Source organism: Apteryx mantelli, chromosome 3, assembly GCF_036417845.1.
Source record: "Apteryx mantelli isolate bAptMan1 chromosome 3, bAptMan1.hap1, whole genome shotgun sequence".
In the NCBI taxonomy this organism is placed as follows: Eukaryota; Metazoa; Chordata; class Aves; order Apterygiformes; family Apterygidae; genus Apteryx; species Apteryx mantelli.
The window spans coordinates 17,812,404-17,830,162 of NC_089980.1; the positions used below are offsets into that span (position 1 = coordinate 17,812,404).

Consider the following 17,759-nt stretch of genomic DNA (forward strand, 5'->3'; position numbering starts at 1 on the left):
AAAACTGTCTCCCCCCCCCCACCTTCAAAAAGGGTCAAAATAAATCAAAGCCAATTGCTCTCAAGCGCTTCACTGTTAAAGCACACCAAGGCTCTCTGAGGGCTTCTCTGCAACGGCTCATGCTTCTGAGGCCTCTCTGATCCATCTCAGCCCATCAGCTGCTCAGCTTCCCCAAAGCTCCACACAGATGGGTGGCCCAACTGATCACTAAGTGTGTCTTCAACACTGCCGCACTCTTTCTTGTGCAAATCTGTTACTAGCATGGAACGAACCAGAACCCTAGGAGGGTACCCACATCCTCTGAATGTGAGCACGCAACTTACCCTAGTAGTTCCCCTGGTTCTCCCTGTACGCTGTGGGATGAGACACTGGCACAGAGTGGAAGGGAGCACTCGTAGCAGGTTTCTGCTCTCAAGCATCCCCTGGAAGAATCCTCCAACACCCTTCTTGCAAAGGCAGTTAAGCCCGTCAGCTTAAGCAAGGAAGTACTGCCAAACAGCTGCAAACAGAGAATAATGCAGAGGGCATTAAGTACACCACAGCAATCTTCAATACAGTCTTAGGGTTCATTTATTTTTAAAATATGCAGACACAAAATACAAGGAAAGAAAACTCCACATCTCCAGTACTTTTTTTTCCCTTAAAGAAACAATCATGTTCTGATTCAGCTACTCATGTGGCCTCTCTTAGCATATTATCCAAGCGTCTTACATTCCTTTGTAGACCTAAACACACAACTTCCCTTCAAAGTAAGCAAGTACTTCATTTTATAGCTACGGTAGTGAGACAAAGAGAGGCAAAGAATCTTCTTAAAGATATGATGGCACCCATAGTTGAAAATAATAAGATTTTCACAGCTACCTTATGATTAACTTCCACTGGCTCCAACAGTTTATAATCCAAAGGTAGAATCATTAGCGACTTCAGAGAGTCAAGGGAAATAATGACTTATTCACTAACAGGCTAACAAACTCTGTTTGCATTAATACACTTAAAGACTTCCATTCATAAGTAGTCAATACCAGAAATGTGTTTGTATAGGATTAACAGTGTCAAATTCATACGTGTAACAAGACAGAAGCTTAAATAATTTGACAATAACCAACTACAATGAAGACATAATTCCAAATGTCTGGTGACTGAAGAGAGAAAAGAAGGGTAGAATAGAAAAAGATGGAAGGAAAGAAAGAAAAATGAGCTAACAGTCTCTTTGTTGGGGCAAACAAGTTAAAAAGATTACTCTTCTTTTATCATGAAAAGACTTGAAAATGTAGATACTATTGCTAAAACATTCAAGGTAATCAGTAATAAACAAAATTATTTTGGATAAGAACAGATTATTGCTACAAGTCCTGGCTGAAGAACATGAATTTTTTTAAAGACTTACAAAATCTTTGAGGAACTGAAGGATAATTGTAAATAGATGAAATCTTAGCAGAAGACTACTCACTTGTAAGCAGACTCCTTGATGAATTAAAGTTTTTTGGCACATTCACCTGATGTCGCATGACTTTCCAGTGATGAGGTTTCATAAGGCTCGGTGACCTCAGCAAACCTCATTTCTTTTCCTCTATTCAAAATCTTATAAAAGAGCATAAGGCAAAGTGGAAAAGAGCTTAAGACAAAGTGGGTCAAGGAAGCAGGTATTGCCGTATATTTGAAGTAACATTTTCTTCAGCGAAAAATGGGAGTGTGAGTTTGACCCCCAACCTACGTCACAAACAGGCTGAGAAGTTTTTAAATCCTGAAGGATGCCTCTCCTGAAATGAGCATCTGACCTGCTTACCCTGTAGAGAAGGCAGAGCTGAGTTAAAGAAGCAGGGTCCAAGAAACAAGCTTTGAGTTTTCAGGAATGAAGACACAAACATGCCCTGGAAACTGTCTTAAATTTAACTGCATGGACCTACAAACTCTGCTGTTCTAACAATACTTTTGAAAGCTGGGAACACAATCAAAGGCATTTAGGAAGTCTTTGGATAGATGTGGGCTCCCTTTAACCTCTTCTCCAAACCCTCAGCCTTTTCTGAGTTTCAGCACTGGACATTTTGTCTTTCACAGCATCTAAGTTAGATGCTCTACTGACTTGAATGAGCTGTGAAGTTTTTAGAAGTCACCCTTGTTTTCAACAAACCAATGGAGGTGGTATTCAAGGACCACTCGGCAGTAGTTGATGTCCAATGAAAACATCGTATTTCTTTAGAAAATCCAAGAGAGGACATGGAAATACAGTCAAGAGCCAAGTTACAAAGGAAGAACCTCTACTAAAAACACCACGTGGTTTTTGTATCCCTTCATATTCCTTAAGTCAAATATGAGCTCTGATCCTCTATGAACCTCTATTTCTTATGGTCTGGAAAATAATGGAAATTAAGCTTTCACCCATTTTGCCAAAGGACCTCTAAGATTGCTCATCTGACTGGAAAAGCAACTTCCCCTCTCCATCATAAGACAGAGGAAAATGAAATAAGATCTAGAGTGCTTTCAGAGTGCCTCTTAAAAACATATCACAGAAGTATTAGGTGAAAGTGAGCCACGGCTTTACAATTAAAGTCAAATTGATAGGACCACTCTCATGTATTATCAAGGATGAAGTCAAGAAATACAGGGAATCGCAAACATCCACAGTTTGGGAGGGATGTAGGTTTGAACTGACTTCTCAACCTCCAAGACACAGATAAGCAGAGAAGCTCCTTTGAACCCCACACTTCAATATTCACCAGACACTGAGGAGAGCTGCACAAAACATTTCTTGTGCCCTCAGGAAGCTGGTGAAATTTGAAAAGAAAAAAAAGCACACAACTTTATTGAGGTCGGTGCAAGCCCAGACACCTGCGAGTTACACGTCGCTCTTAATCAAAGTGACTGTGCCAACATGATTAGAATATCCACACAGCCAAGCCAATCAAGCAGCTAACCGAGGGAGACCACGGAGCAGATCACAAATACCGCTGGAGTTGTACACTGTCTCAAAAGATTATCACTGCAGTTGTTCGAACGCTTGTGACCAGCAAGGGATTCCAGTGACTCACTGCTATTGTGTTGCTGCAGCTCAACATTATGTCCCATGCATATTCCAAAGCTCCATAGCACCACATGTGTATAACAATGTGCCGCACTTAATAAAATATCTTTGCGGTAAATGAAGTACCAAAAATATTCTCACAATAGCAGAATGCCAACCGAGCACTGGGCTACATTAGAACAACTCATTGGGTGTCATTCCAAAACAGCATCTGCCATAGCCCCAGGAAGTAGCTTTAAAAAAAATAATAAAATAAGAGATTTTTCTGAAAGATCACAGCTTTTAACATACCAAGGAAAACTTCAAGAAGAAATTAACATATGACTCACCTCCCTGAGGTCTATCCCATGGTTTCATTATCAGTCAAGCAGAATCCATCCTTACAAAAGTAGTTCAAAGTGGCCAACCCGTCCATGTGCCACGCTCAATACAGAGTGAGTTTTTGTATATATACATCTTCATTAAAAAGGAGGAGGAGGGATAACATTTAAAAAGAAAACAAACAAGCCCCTTCTCACTGCAGTTGGAAAGGCCAGGAAAAGCCCATGCAATTCAGAAAGGGCGAGGCAAGAAGATGGTCGCTTTTTAGAAGCTCTTAAAACTTTCCCAAGAAAATTACAGCCTGCAGCTGGGGCACACCAATCAGATGCTCTGACAAAGGTCACAGAAGGAAACATCCCCTGCTAGTTCAATAGCAGTGGTTTCTTAAACAATCTCAAAACAATGAATAGCATGTGAATGCTCCTTCTCCTGCAGGACGCAGAAATGAAAATAGTGCCTTCATCTTTACTGGTGTCCTCCGGAAAGTAGTTCTTCAAAGCAGAGCAGAGAGTACCTGCTTCAGATCAAGCACACTGAAAGGAAAGCAACAGCCTTAACTGACAACCTGGGAAGGATTCATGGAGAAGTCCCGTGCAAACGGTGCAACTTGGGCTCCTGCCACAGCCGAAGAGGCAGATATAACTTCTGACACTGACAAGTGCTGAGTGTAATAGCAGATGAAGGTAAGAGGTAACAGTGAAACCCTCCATCCATCAGTCATGTCACCGGACGGAGGCACCACATGCAATGAGGATCCAGGCTGAGTTAAAGGTTAAAGAAAGGAAGTATGACAGCAGATTTTCCCCTGGAGTTGGGGGATGGGGTGGGGAACAACTCTGCATTTTCTGGTTTAGCAAAGTCCTGAATGAAAACTGCATGTGCAAACAGAGGGTGCTCTAACATCAGATTTGATTCGATTTGGTGTGCTGAAGGGTGGACCAATGGCAGGTGGGAACGCCGCAGAGAAAGAACAGGTATCTAGGGACACTCCCCCTTCCTCTCTTTTCACCCAGCTGATGGGGACAGGGGAGCATCTCCACGTCAAGCAAAGACTACAGATCCACTGAAAATATTCATGCTCTTCTCTCTTTTTGTTTTTTCTAACCAGAGGAGGAAAAAAAAAAAGTAGTTAGTATTAGATAGTTAGCATCGGGCCTAGCAAGAGAGTGTTCCACTATCAGGGAGAGCATTTCCGGAGTCCTGGGCTGGCCTAGCACCTACAGGCACTGAGCCATGGCAGACTGCGATCGTACACATGGGCCTTGCCCTCAAGAAATAGTCCTTTCTCTGCTTGCATGTCATGCCCCAAAGGAAGATGGTGTTTTATGACTTCCACTCTCTGTGGACATCCATGTCCCCAGCATGGCAACTGCTTGCCATCACTGCATTATCAAAAAACCAGCCTAAAATCTGGCACATATTTCATGCTGAGAATCACATTCTCTATTCTATGTATTTAAAAAAATTAAGTAACTAAAGTGACAGATATAATAGAGCGGAACTTGACAGCATCTTTGTGGTCTCTCACTACCACAGAGAAACAGGGCATCCTGCTTACAGTGCTCCACAAAATCTTCTCGAATTTGTAAAGGTTAAAGTGAACTTTGCAAACTTTAAAGCATCACTTAAGTCTTCCATGAAAGGTGCACTGTGCATACATATAGAACAGAAACCCTGTAACCCACAAAGACTTCTACAGATATTCAAGAAACCCTTTCAACTTTTATTCACTTAAGCAAAACATCACTGAAGCAATGTTAATCCTTTTGTTTACAGTTACACCCATGAAAGAAAGGGAATTCACATTTCAAGATCAAACAGATACACTAAAGGGAGCTATTTAACATCACTAAGGATAGCACCCTATAATTACTGTATCTGAGAGGTCAGCTCTTTCAAAACAGGTTTTGCTTTAAGAAAAAAAAAAAAAAGAAATAGGGAACTTCAGTCACCTCTGTTTCTTCCTCAGCCTCCTATCTTTTGTTTCAAGGCAAAACTAAACAACAACAGCAAGTACCAATTTACTAAGCATTATTGCAGGAGTTCAGATGATCAGAAAACTGTATAAAAGAGGCAACACAATGCAGATAAAGCATCAAAAATACAGAACCACCAAATGCAGCTGCACACCCAAATATAAATGTTTTTACCTTTGCACCTGCAGAGCGTAACTGTTTTCAAGGACATGTTGAAAGTGGAGGAGAATTTCTGAGGAGCTCAGGGCAAACATAAGCCTCGACTGTAAGACGCTGAAGCTCCTCTGATGTATGCATGGAGTCTTAGTACCCTCAGAAGGGTATGTTCTGGGCAACGGGGGCTGCCTTTCTGAGTCTGAATTCACACTACCACCAAGAGGTGGCTTTCCAAGCAGCCTCATCCCCTGGACATAGAGTGAAGGGTCTGAAGTGATTCTGCTTTGTGTCTTAGCTACATAATGTAGATGTCCAAAAACGCAAACACTCCAAATTTCTATTGGGACTTTCTAAAGTATTTATAACTCTTGAATAGAAGCTAGGCTTGGTACTTCACTTCTTGATTGCTCTAGGTTCTGCACAGGTCCAGACTAATATAAATCCCCTAAGGCAAGGAGAAAATCTCTGACTCCTAACTCAGGCAAAATTCCCACTGCAATTTGCAGTTAAACAATTGCTTTACTAGAAGTCACCACAAAGACCGAAAGACATGTATAATAAGTCTCGTGAAAGCCTTCAGTATCAGCAGTCCAAATACAACCTTATGATTCATGATCATAGATCTTGCCACATCTTGATAATCTCCACAAGGAGCAAAGAAATTCAAGGAAGCCTGCTCCTATGAAAATCAATGGCCTTTTGCTGGCAACTTCATTATAATAACCTCTGTTGCACAAAAACGGGAATGACGCAACTCCTCTGTGCCCTTGAGAAACCCCATTCACTTTTAGGAGCTGAAGCATTTAAGACCTACAACATAAAGCAACTGGCTTTTGAATGCAGGTTGCTTCATTTTAAAACATTACTGCTCTTTGATGTTTATCTGGTAAAAGTGTATTGCAGCTAATTCACAGCAGGAGTGCCCTGTGGCATCCTCAAAAATTATATTAAAAATATAAAAGATAAGAAAAGAAAACATAATAATTATATAATCTAATTTTTATGGCTACAAAACAAAAATTAAATCCTAATTTTGTAATGTATATGCATAGAACTATTTCTGACACATATCCGAAAGTATGAAGCTATCGTACACAGGCCTTTTTATTGGAAAGTCTGACAAACTGAAACAGCAAGAGGCCCAATACCATATTAGCTAGGTTTCAACTTTATTTAGAAAATGAGCTGCAAGGATAAGCCAGGAACATATGGATGGAAGGTTGTTATCCGTTAACAGAGTCAGCATGTAAATGGCATTTTTTGATTTACTAGAAATATAGCAACTGCTGCAGTCATTCCCCCCCACCACTTACATTAAATTCATTACTGACTAAAAATTGCACTTTTTTGTAATTGCATTTTGTTCCATTTCCTTATGCCATCTGATAGATATCACCTGCAACTCTGTGCCCAGGCCAAAATTGCCACATGAGCTCTTACGGGCTCCGCTGAGCTGAGGTGGTGATGTGCTTCACCCCAAAGGGAGCACTGGGGAGAACTCCCTCTTAACAAAACTTGAGATGCTGTTGTATGGCCCACTCTGGTGCACATCCTGATTTGCTTGGTGCATTATTGAAGGTGATCATACACCCTTGCAAATTTATGCAGAATCAAACCAAGCCATTAAGAACCGAAAACCGCATTTGGCCAAAGCCTGAGGTGATATATATGTAATGAAACACAAACTCCAGATCCATGCTTTTATCTTTAACAGTACTCTTTGAAGGCAGCAACCTGTGGGCTACATCTTGAGTTTTGTCCTCAGTATTGAGTTTGGTCCAGCCTCAGTACAGACCTGTTGCAAGCAAGTGATCTGTAATTCAGTTGCAAGCACCAAAGAAAAGGTAGCGGATGGCAAAACTCAGTAGACAGCTGCTGTAAAAATCAAATACTTTCCTGGAACAGTGCCCTCCCATTCATACAGCAGAAACAGAGAGAGGTATGCTATATCATCTAATACTGCAACCAGAATGAAAATTTGTGAAATCACTTTGCAAAGATAAACTATCGCAAAGGAAAGCCTCAACTGCCAGATCTTCCACTGGCGTAATCCTTCTAAAAACAAGCCCTCCAGGAGGCCTTCTGAAAAATGTTGATGCTTTCCAGAAGTCCATGAATTAGACTCAGTTTTCTTAAATGTTTTGGGGTTGATGCCTTCACAGCAAATCCCTGCTCGGTCCACACAGGACTGGAAGATCTGTATTTATGCTATTCCCTCAGCTTACAAACCTAAAGAGGAAGAGTTCTTTCATCCAGGAGAAGAGTTTTAAGAATATATCTATCACAGAAGCAGTGGCTGGAGAGAAAGGATAATTCCAGAAGATAAATCAGAGGAGACCTATGTATCCAAAGCCCTATTGGCGCTAAAATGAATGACAACAGATTCATCAGATGTTCAAAGGCGTGCCCTTGAATTCCTGAGTTTCACAGCCTGAGCGCCACTCATTGTGACCAGCACAAACATCATCTCAGCTCAAGGAGGGTTAGGAAAAAAGACTGACCAACACTGAGGAAACGCAAAGAAAGATTCTTCCACAACCACTGAAATTTCAGATAGCAGGGTGGTGCTCAACAAAAAACGGCAGTGGATTTCAACACCCACCAACTGTGTTGAAATACATTCACCAGGAGCCAAGTTCTTCGACAACAAGGAGAAAAACAGCCTCGATCTAAACGGCTTGCGAACACTGGAGCACACCTGACAATCTGAGAATTTCCTGCCAGACGAAGACCCTAGATACAGAATGACACCTCAAAAAGCCTTCGAATGCTTCTTCATTGAGGACAAACAGTACCACAGGTTTCAAGACCTGCTCAGCATATCTTTCTGTTGCAGCACTGAAGGCTTCTGATATTGCCTCCTAAATATAAAAGGCCAACACAGACAGGTACCTTTCAAAACAGAGATCTCTTGCTTTGTCAGTGAAGATGGTAAGGTTGAGACATTAATGTTGCTTTGAGAAAAAAACCCTTGTCCTTGTCCAGTCAACTCATCTGTCTCATTTTGCTGGGAATATCTGGTGCATCTCCAGACCAAACTAACCGAAACTACTTTTAGAAATTCAAGGTTCACATCCTCTTCATTTTTATGGCCTTCAGTCCAAAAATGAGATAGTCCTAATTTCTGGACACACTGAAAATACTGCTCTCAGACAAAAAGCATCCCAAGATTATCAAAGTTGTATGCACACAAAAAAAAAGTGGGGCCAAAATAAGACAACCTAAATGCTGTCTAAAATGGAGTAGTGCTTCCTATCAGATAAGCACCTCTGAAAGGCTAGAGCTGGCAAAAGGCAGGTGGCAGATTTTAAGCAGGCTGACTACAGCCCTAACTGCACATTTACCTCAGCAAATTGCCAAAACGACACACTTTCTCTGCAGTCAGGATCTGCAAAGGAATCCCATTTCCATTCCAGCCTTTGCAGCTGAGATACAGAGGTCTTTAGTTTTCCTCTGTCACCATTTTACTAATACCACATATATACTGGCTTCATTAGCTAGGGCTACTTCTGCACCGTGGTGCTGCTGCCTTGAAATTTCTGCAGAAAATGAGAATTAGGGAATTTATACATATGCCCCGTTTATATGTCCATATTTCCTCTGCTAAAAGCCAACGTAGACTCGAAAAGAGAAGCAAGTAAAATTTCAGGTCTGTTACACTCAATATTGTCTCTTTAAGCAAGGGAAAAAATCAACTTCTGTATTTGCCATTTTTATGCAGCTTCTAGTTCATTACCATCACTAAGGTACTCCTCACACACAAGAGAGGGTGGGAGGAGAGACGAAAGAAAAGATTTAATAAATAACAGAGAGGAAAATCCTGATGACGTTAATCTCGACCACAGTAAAACAATAGTTTGAGAGCAAGCCAGGTCTCCCGCCACAGTTTCAGGCTGAAGCCCAGCATCCAGTTCATTAAAGTAAATAAAATACAACGGTGAATGAAAAAGAAAAATAATAAGAAAGATTGCATGAATAATAGTAAGAATCAGAGCACTAGTCCAACCAAATGATGTCAACCGTTATTTAATTTTTCCTTTGCTCTCCCAGAGAAAATACCAGAGAAAGCAGGGGAAGGGGAAGCAGGAGAGAGCATGTGCTAAGGAGAAAAAGGCAAGCATGTCCCAGAGGGTTTTTGATAACATAATCACTAAAATAATATATATATTTTTAAAAGCCTTTCAACATTATTAATTCCCTTCCAAAGATAACACAAGGGAGAGTCAGCAGGAAAGAAAGGAATGATCAGAATTGCAGGAACATTTGCATCAAGATGACTCTGGGCCCTTCTGTCCCAAACACACCTTCAGTCCTTGATGGCACCTGGCTCAATCTTGACATTCACTTATGCAATTATTAGGTCCAATTAAATCTGTTCCTGACAAAAGAAACAGAAGAGGGACAGCAGTACATTAAGTCCAACTCATCTAAAATTAATAGCATTCAAGCAGGGATTTAAATTTGGGTATAAAAAAGATGCTACACCTTTCCTTGCAGTTTAAGAGGATGCTAATCAGAACCATTGTGATAAGTCTTCTAAGCACTCATCCACGTCTTTCCAAACACCCTGGGCAGTTTTTAATACCTTCCCTTGTTACCAAGGTCTCAGAAAAATATTCTGGTTTCTGATCAAAGCCACTAGAACTGAGATCTGGTTTGGAGAGGGCTCATAAAGACCCAGGAATTTTGGTCTGTCACAGAGGGACTGAGGCAGTCGCTCCCCAAAAGCTCAGAATGACACAGTTTTGCCAGCTACTGGCAGCGAGCATTCATTACATTTTTTGTATTAATCAGAATTTGAGTAAAATACTTCAGATTTTCAGGATCTTGGCTGCTCAGGAAGTTATGTAAATGTAATTATCACACTACCTTAATAATCAGTCATTATTCTTAAACTTAAACCTAAAAGAAAACAAAAGAGCCTGATGATTGCTATTATCTTCAAGGATGCCAAATTTTCATCTCCAGACATGTAAGGGTCATGACAAAACCAAAAATTCTCAGTGTTACCAAGCATATCTTCAGTTCTGAGTGTTGAGAGAAATCTCAGTCACCTTCGATATCGTCCTGTGAATTAATGACAAATAAGGACTTTTTATGCTGATTAAGTACAATTCTTGCAGAGTCGAATGGACAACAGCACGTGGGGGGAACCTGCCCATGAATATTCATTTAAATGCTGGAAAGCAAATTTTTTTGGCTGCCTTTACTGTCGTTTTGCAGTTTGATTTGATTGACTTTTTGGTATTTATCCATCCTCAGTGAAATACACAAATGGAAACTTGCTTTTAATGCCTACTCATACACGCAAACTTTGTTCTTCATACATGGATAGCACAAGTTTTCAACTGTTGAAAGCATTAAATTTTAAGTAAAAAAATGTTATCACATCTATTTCCATCTGAAGACAGAATTGGAATATTCACAAGTTACGTTTTATTGGTTGGTATAATTGATTGTCCGATCAGGGAACAGGCTAACAAAACTAACAAAGACAAAACATGAACTGCAGATCGCAAATGCCTAAAAACCAAGTATTTATGAACAATCTTCAAACAATGCATTATTAATTGAAGAACTTTGTGGGTAACTTCATATAGCAAATAAATCAGACATTTCTGCAATCTGTGCAAACAATTTATTAAATAAATTATTCATTGTGAATCAACTATTCACTCAGATCTGGATCTTCCATTTTAGGTTTCTCTTTTGGTTAATCACTATGAAGATTACACTCTGCCTAATTTTATTGCCACAGTGTAAATTAAAATGAATCAGTAACTATAGTTTTATTAGAACTTGTCAAGCACAGGACAGAAAGAGATTGAGGTCATTTAAACCATAATCTAATCTAAATTGTTCTACCATAAAGTGAAATTTGGGGTACTTTAGAAGCAAAGTGTTATGCAAGATGGATTTCAGATAACTACAATTATCCAGTTGCCTCAGAAAATCTGACTATAACTTTGTACATTTACAATACTTACTCATGGGAAATAAAAGCACCACAGGGTTGGGAGAAAAACCAGCTTTTTATTCTCTTTCAAAGCAGGGATAAGAAAGTTGTTGTTGTTTTGCTTAGTGTGCGCTACAACCTCTTTCCTCTCCACTCTGATCAACAGGAATTCACTGAGACTATCACTTTCTGAGGCCACTTTGAAGATTAGAAGCACACTATCAGCATTAGAGGTTCCCCTCTCATCCCAAATCCTGCAACCCAAGGCCGCCCTAGGGTTGACCTTCCACCCCTAGGTAGACCCTTCCCAACCCCAGGCAGACTTTCCACCTTGGATCCTCCCGGCGAGGGAGAAGGGCTCTATCTCCTTAGATAAAGGCGGAACTGAGGCCCAAAGAAGATGACGTGACTCCTGAAGTCTCAAAGGGAGGTGCTGGCTCAGCTCAGCTGAGAATTAAATTAATCTATTTTGACACTGCAGTGCCCTGTGCAGAGAGGTTCGAGGAAGGGTGAGGATTTGGGGGCTTGCCTTACCGGGGTTTGATTACCTCCTCCCCTCCAAGACTTTCTATGTGAGCTTGTTTGTTCTCATTTTGCCACAGTTCCCCAGGTCTGTAATGAAGAAAACTTGTGTGGGCTGGAAAATAAACATGGTTTTTACCATCTGGCCCGTGGGCAGTAGGCTGATTAGGGCTTAAAATGGATAGCAAGCAGTAAGCTTGGCAGTGGGTGTAAGGGACTCGGATTTCTAGGAAAGGGCAGCAGGTTTACGAAACAGGGTCACAAACACCAGCAAAAAAGCTTTTTTTCCCCCTCTGATAATCTTACACCTTCTGTTTTTGCAGCTAGCATTTCTGATAGCTACACAGGAAAGTGGGTTTAGAAATACCACTTTAAACTACAGCGAAGCCTCAGGATGCTGGGTAATAACCCAGAGGAATAATCCACAGAAAAAGGAAAACAAAGGCTCCAAATACAGAACATACATCGAGCACGCAACGGTGAAAGCACATGTGTGATTCTGCTGACTATGGAGCGCGGGGATCCCTGAACTAACCCCAAACTCACACTGAGGAGCCAGCAGCCCGCAAACAGGACCCTGCTGCTTCCAAAGCATGGGCAGGCCAAGCACAACTGTGTCTCTGCTCAGACTACAACGGGCATTCCTGGTAATCAAGGGTTGTGTGCAAAAAAACATTTTTTTTAAACCAATTGGTGTACTCAGTGTGGCTCTTTCCCAATACGGCCATTTCTCACTTGGCAAGATAACTCTTTACAAACAAGCAGGGGAGCAAAACTCCTCCAAACTTCTGGTATAAAGGAACATTTTTCTTTTCCTATCCTAAAGAATACTTTCTGATGAGCATCCTCCCAGAAACTCGGTGCAGTTTTGAACAGCCCCAAAAGCCAGTAGAATATATCGAACCGAGAGTGTCCACTCAAATTAAAATGATGCAGGAGGAGGATGGGACACTCAGAAGTTCTGAGCAGGAGTAGGCAGATATTGCAGCCACTCAGTGAAATGGTAGAAGTATACGTTGAGTCACCACACTCCTCAACTCTGCTTAAAATTTATAGACTATATATTTGAAGACAGTATTTTCTTATTATGCAAATCCAGTAGCTAGACCCCCCTGCCAATGTTATACTAGGCTGGTACAATTTAACACTTTTTTTCCAGTTATAGTGAAGTTCATTCAATAAATATTACTGAGAATAGAGCTCTCCGAAAATTAAATTGACACAGAAATTTGGATGCGTATTTTTGCCACCGCCATTTTTTTTCTTCTCCTAATTTTCTGCTCCTCTCATCCTCTCTGTCTTCCTTTACACTTTTTATTTTTAGCCTCCCCTTTTCTCTTCCTTTGTTTTTGGCATCACCACATCCTCTCTGCTTTTCCCCCCCCCCCTACTTTCTCCTTAATCTCCAAAGCAGAATGTGAAGTCAATACCATTTATATGGAAATCATGCTTTCCAATATACAGCATTTGCCCAAAAAGCATTTGTCCATTCACTAGCTGTTGCAGGAGAGAGGAAAGTACATCTGCCCTGCTCAGACCAGCCACAGGAAAGGCTGTAGTCATGAGCTGTGTTTTTCCCATAGGTATATATTGCAAAACTTCTAATGAAGACTGGCATTTTCAGAAGTGCTGAAGGCAGTCAGCTACCAATAACTGACATTCCTGACACCAGCAAGACATAGGAACCAGTGCACAAAGTAATTTCCTTTCTATTTTCATATTATTTTAGCAATCAGAGGGAGGACTTTAATGATGTTGATTATAATTTATTTATTGAACAACAACAACATGCTCAGCTGTGTACAAAACAGAGCATAAGCCTACAGTGTCAACTAGATGGGTCACGCCGTTCAGACATACAACACCAAATCCTACTAACATTTAATACGTTAACATTTAAATAAATAACATACGAATAAAAAAAATTAAGCTGGGCAAAACAATTCCATTTAAGAGCAAAACCAGCACTGTGCCCCTCTCCTGAAGTCCTGCATCAGCTGGCAAAGCCCATTTCTATTGCAATGCCCTGGGGAAAGCAGGAGGAAGGGAAGGAAAGGAAAGCCCACCTGTGCCATCCTTCGCCCTCTCCGGCGCTCCCGCAGGACAGGAGGCCGCCGTACGCCATCCCAGCAGCCAGCTGCCCTGGAGCCTGCGCTCACTCCCCTCACATCCCCCAGGGCCAGTTCTCATAGCCCAAATTTTCCTTAAAAATACAAATCAACAGGAGAGAGAAGCTTAGAATTACGACTCATGGAAATCCTAAAACTTCTTGGTCAGGTAGCAAACCATGAGAAGTCTCCAGTATACTTTATTTCTTAATTTCACTTTAATTAAAAAAAAAATCTGATTATTTTCTAGATTTATGAGCACTTGAGGCTAGCAATACAGTTCCTGCACAAACCACCCTCCACTTCCAGCACACGAGTGACTGTTCTCCATTGCATTACACTGATCAACTATGTCTAGTCCAACAAGCACAGAAGTCTACTTCCCACTACAGCTTTCTGCACCCAACTATACAAATGATATTTAAAGCCTTATTTATCCAAATTAGCTTAAAAATATTACAGGGCAAATTGCAAAGGAAATTATAAATACAGTCTGGTAACAAAAACTAGAAAGTAAAGTTAGCTATATTGCTGTTAATTATATTTTGCCCTTAGAATATATTAGTCAGTCACCCATGAGTTTTAAGTAAGGCTTTTAAAAGTAATATTTATATTAGATCATATTATGGTCTCGCTACAGGTTTCCTCAGCATGATGAATTTTCCTGAATCAGTGGAGGTACTCTGGATTTACACTAGTGCAACTGTAGTCAGAAGTCAGCTCACTGACTCTTAAGGTGATGTCTTGGCTTAAATTGTAGAGTATGAATATATTCATTTGTCGTCGTGTGAGAATGAGCTTACATAAGTGTCTTCCAAGAGGGAGTACATGTTATTTCTGAGATCTAAATTGGGGAAATGTACAGCATATTTTTAAACATATACAAAAATACCTCGTGCGTTGATTAAAGGCCTTGCAAACACCCATGAGTTCCACATCAAACATCTCAGCGTCACTTTCTTCATGTAGCAGCACAGGCAAAAATGATCTATTGCTACGAATCGCTGGTGCCGGCCGCAGCCCGTTACCCACGGGTGCTCTCCGCAGCTAGGCAGGCTCCTGGGACCCGGCACTGCCTGGGAGCCGCACGGCCTCAGTCGGGCCCTGCACGCAAACACGCATTTGCTATCGCCCTCCTTAAATCTTTGTCACCTGTGTCGTTAGGAAGGTTAACTCAGAGCACCCAAGTGCTTATATTCCCCCCCACCGGACTCCCCCCAAACACTTTATGCACCTCTATTATTCTACATGTCCTCTCTAACCAGTCTGAATGTCACAGTCCTGCATGCAGAATACATTTCATTTATTCTTCAAGGGCCTACCAGGACCCCTCCACATCTGTCAGAAATTTTGTCAGACGGGCTGAGCAGAAGCCAGGACACCGCAGGCACAGAGCCACCTTCCTCTAAATCCTGGAGCACTCCGTTCAGTGTCCTCTTAGGTTACAACTTTCTGTTGTAGCTGCTAACGGTTTTCATGCTTATGTTGTTCACAGAACAGCCAAAAGAATACTTGCAATGCTCACACTGAAGGCATTACATTTCTTCACCTGATAATTTTTTTTTATTTACCCTTTCAGTTTTCCATGGGAATTCAAAAGCAGTAAACTAGGCTTAAAATGCTAAATAGCTTTTTTTCTATCCAGATTTAATTTCTGGTTGTTTCATTGGATGGACTAATTTGCCATAAAACTTTAACCACTGCTGATACCAGATTCCAGCACACACCCGTTCCCTACAGAATTTTATTTCCCTTAATATAATAAAATGCAGTTTAACCATTGCTACTAATTTCAGAATTAACTACTACAAACCTGACTAAATGGCCTTTTTTATCCTGTGCACATTATCTGATCGTTATTAGTCTGAACCTGTCTTCTTTCCACAGCGAAGAGTTCAACAAGGAGTTCAATAGAAGTTTTAGAGCAAATGGGATTCAGGCCTGGCTACGGAGGGTACTTTAGCACTGAAAACCTTAGGGAGGAAGGATGTCTAATATATTCCTGCAGGAGAAGTGCTGGGAAATCCAGCATAGCTGCAATGCAAAAGAACCCCCACAGACTCTTGTTAAATAGGGACGAGATTACTCTAAACTTCACTTGGTTTATATAGTTAGCTTTATGAATAAGCAGTTTCCAATTATAATAGACTAACAATGACAGTCAGTGTTATCAACTAAACCCCTGTGATAAGCAGAAAACACACGATTTTCGGCATTGACAGCACTTAAGGCAGAGATACTCAGCCACTAGTCTACAAATAAGTCTTGTGAAAGTCAGGAGAGACATAGCAACAAATCTTTTCCTGCTTTCTCATAATCCTGCACTTATTTTTGGCATCAAAAAAGCAAACAATCTATCAATTTTCTTCTTTTCTTTTCTTATAAGCACATAAAAAGTAACAAGTTATTAATTGAAATGGAATATTGTAACATTACAATAGGTTCATTCACAGGGCGGGGGGGAGAAGGAAAGGCAGTGTAATTAATTAAAAATAACCAAACATTTTTGCCTTGGTCTGTCCTCTGAACCATATCTGCCTCAGTCAAACTCAGAAATTCACATTTTCGGCTGTTGGTGCAGTGTTGCACTGAATGTCATGGACACTCAAACAGGCACTCACAGTCTGGGCTGCGTGATGAATGAAGCACCTGCGTCCAATCTCACTATGTAAATGGATGGCTTTATCTTGGGCTAGGCGTTAAGCAATGAAAGCTCCTAAAGCATAGTAGACAATCTCAAAAAACATCAGTTTTAGTGACATGCCACCATGTCTAATTTTGTTCTGTCTGTACTATAGCAAAACTAAATTGCAAAGATGAAATAGAGACTAAATCATGCAATTCTTCGGGTCAGGGTAGAGGCAAAGCTGCAGATACCCCTCTAATTAACAATCAGAAAGGAACTAAAGCACGAGTGGTTTTGATAGGAATGCTAAGCTTGGCCCATTTGTTTACCTCTACCCATTTGAAAAAGAAAACAGCAAAGGTGGGGTCAGTGCGACAGTTCAAAAAATCTGCTCAGCTGTTTTGTTTTCCTGCAACATCAAATCAAAGAGGTGGTTTGGTCCAGATTCCACCTATTCCAGCCCTCCCCAAAACTTCAAAGCTGGGAACAACACTAAACAAAGGACCAGGTCTCTCCCTAAGCAGTACGAGCAAGCACAGCCTCAAATGAGCATCCCTCATCACGAGTCCAAGAGTTTTGTTCAGAGAGGGTCACTTGGTGGATGGGAAACGAGGCTGGACTGGCGGTTAATTCAACTGCCACACAGTATTTTTGCATTCAACTGACATGACAGTCAAGAAGTCCCCTTGCAGCCGTAGGTGGCTTGCATCGGCAGCTTGCGCTGATGACTCGAGCTGGCACCCATGGCAAGAAGGTGGCTCTGAGCTATTCTGGGCTCTGACATGTGACTCTGTCTCTGACCTTGCTTTGCTTGGGCTTCCCACTGTAAAACCTTTCAAGCCCCCTTTGACTCACGAAAGTACATCTCTCTTGCACTTTTAACCTGGGAAACACCCTCAAGTTTTCCAAACAACCCGCCACCAGCACTCTTTTGTTTTCCCCTTCCCTCACTCTGCTCAATACAGCTGGCTTTTGGCATATTAAAGCTTAATTTGTTTAAGAACAAACAGTTGGGGGCCTGCATCTCACAGATGAGAGTGACAGATCACACGAGGAGACCAAAGACTTCAGG

General features: G+C 41.1%; 1 long non-coding RNA gene across 1 annotated transcript in view; it reads right to left on the reverse strand.

The window, feature by feature from the left end:
* Positions 1-421: 421 nt before the first annotated feature.
* LOC136991656 (uncharacterized) overlaps positions 422-17,759 on the reverse strand; it is a 182,463-nt gene continuing 165,125 nt past the window's right edge. The window contains exon 4 of the long non-coding RNA XR_010883862.1: positions 422-499. This is a non-coding gene — a long non-coding RNA (uncharacterized lncRNA). The remainder of the gene's footprint in view (positions 500-17,759) is intronic.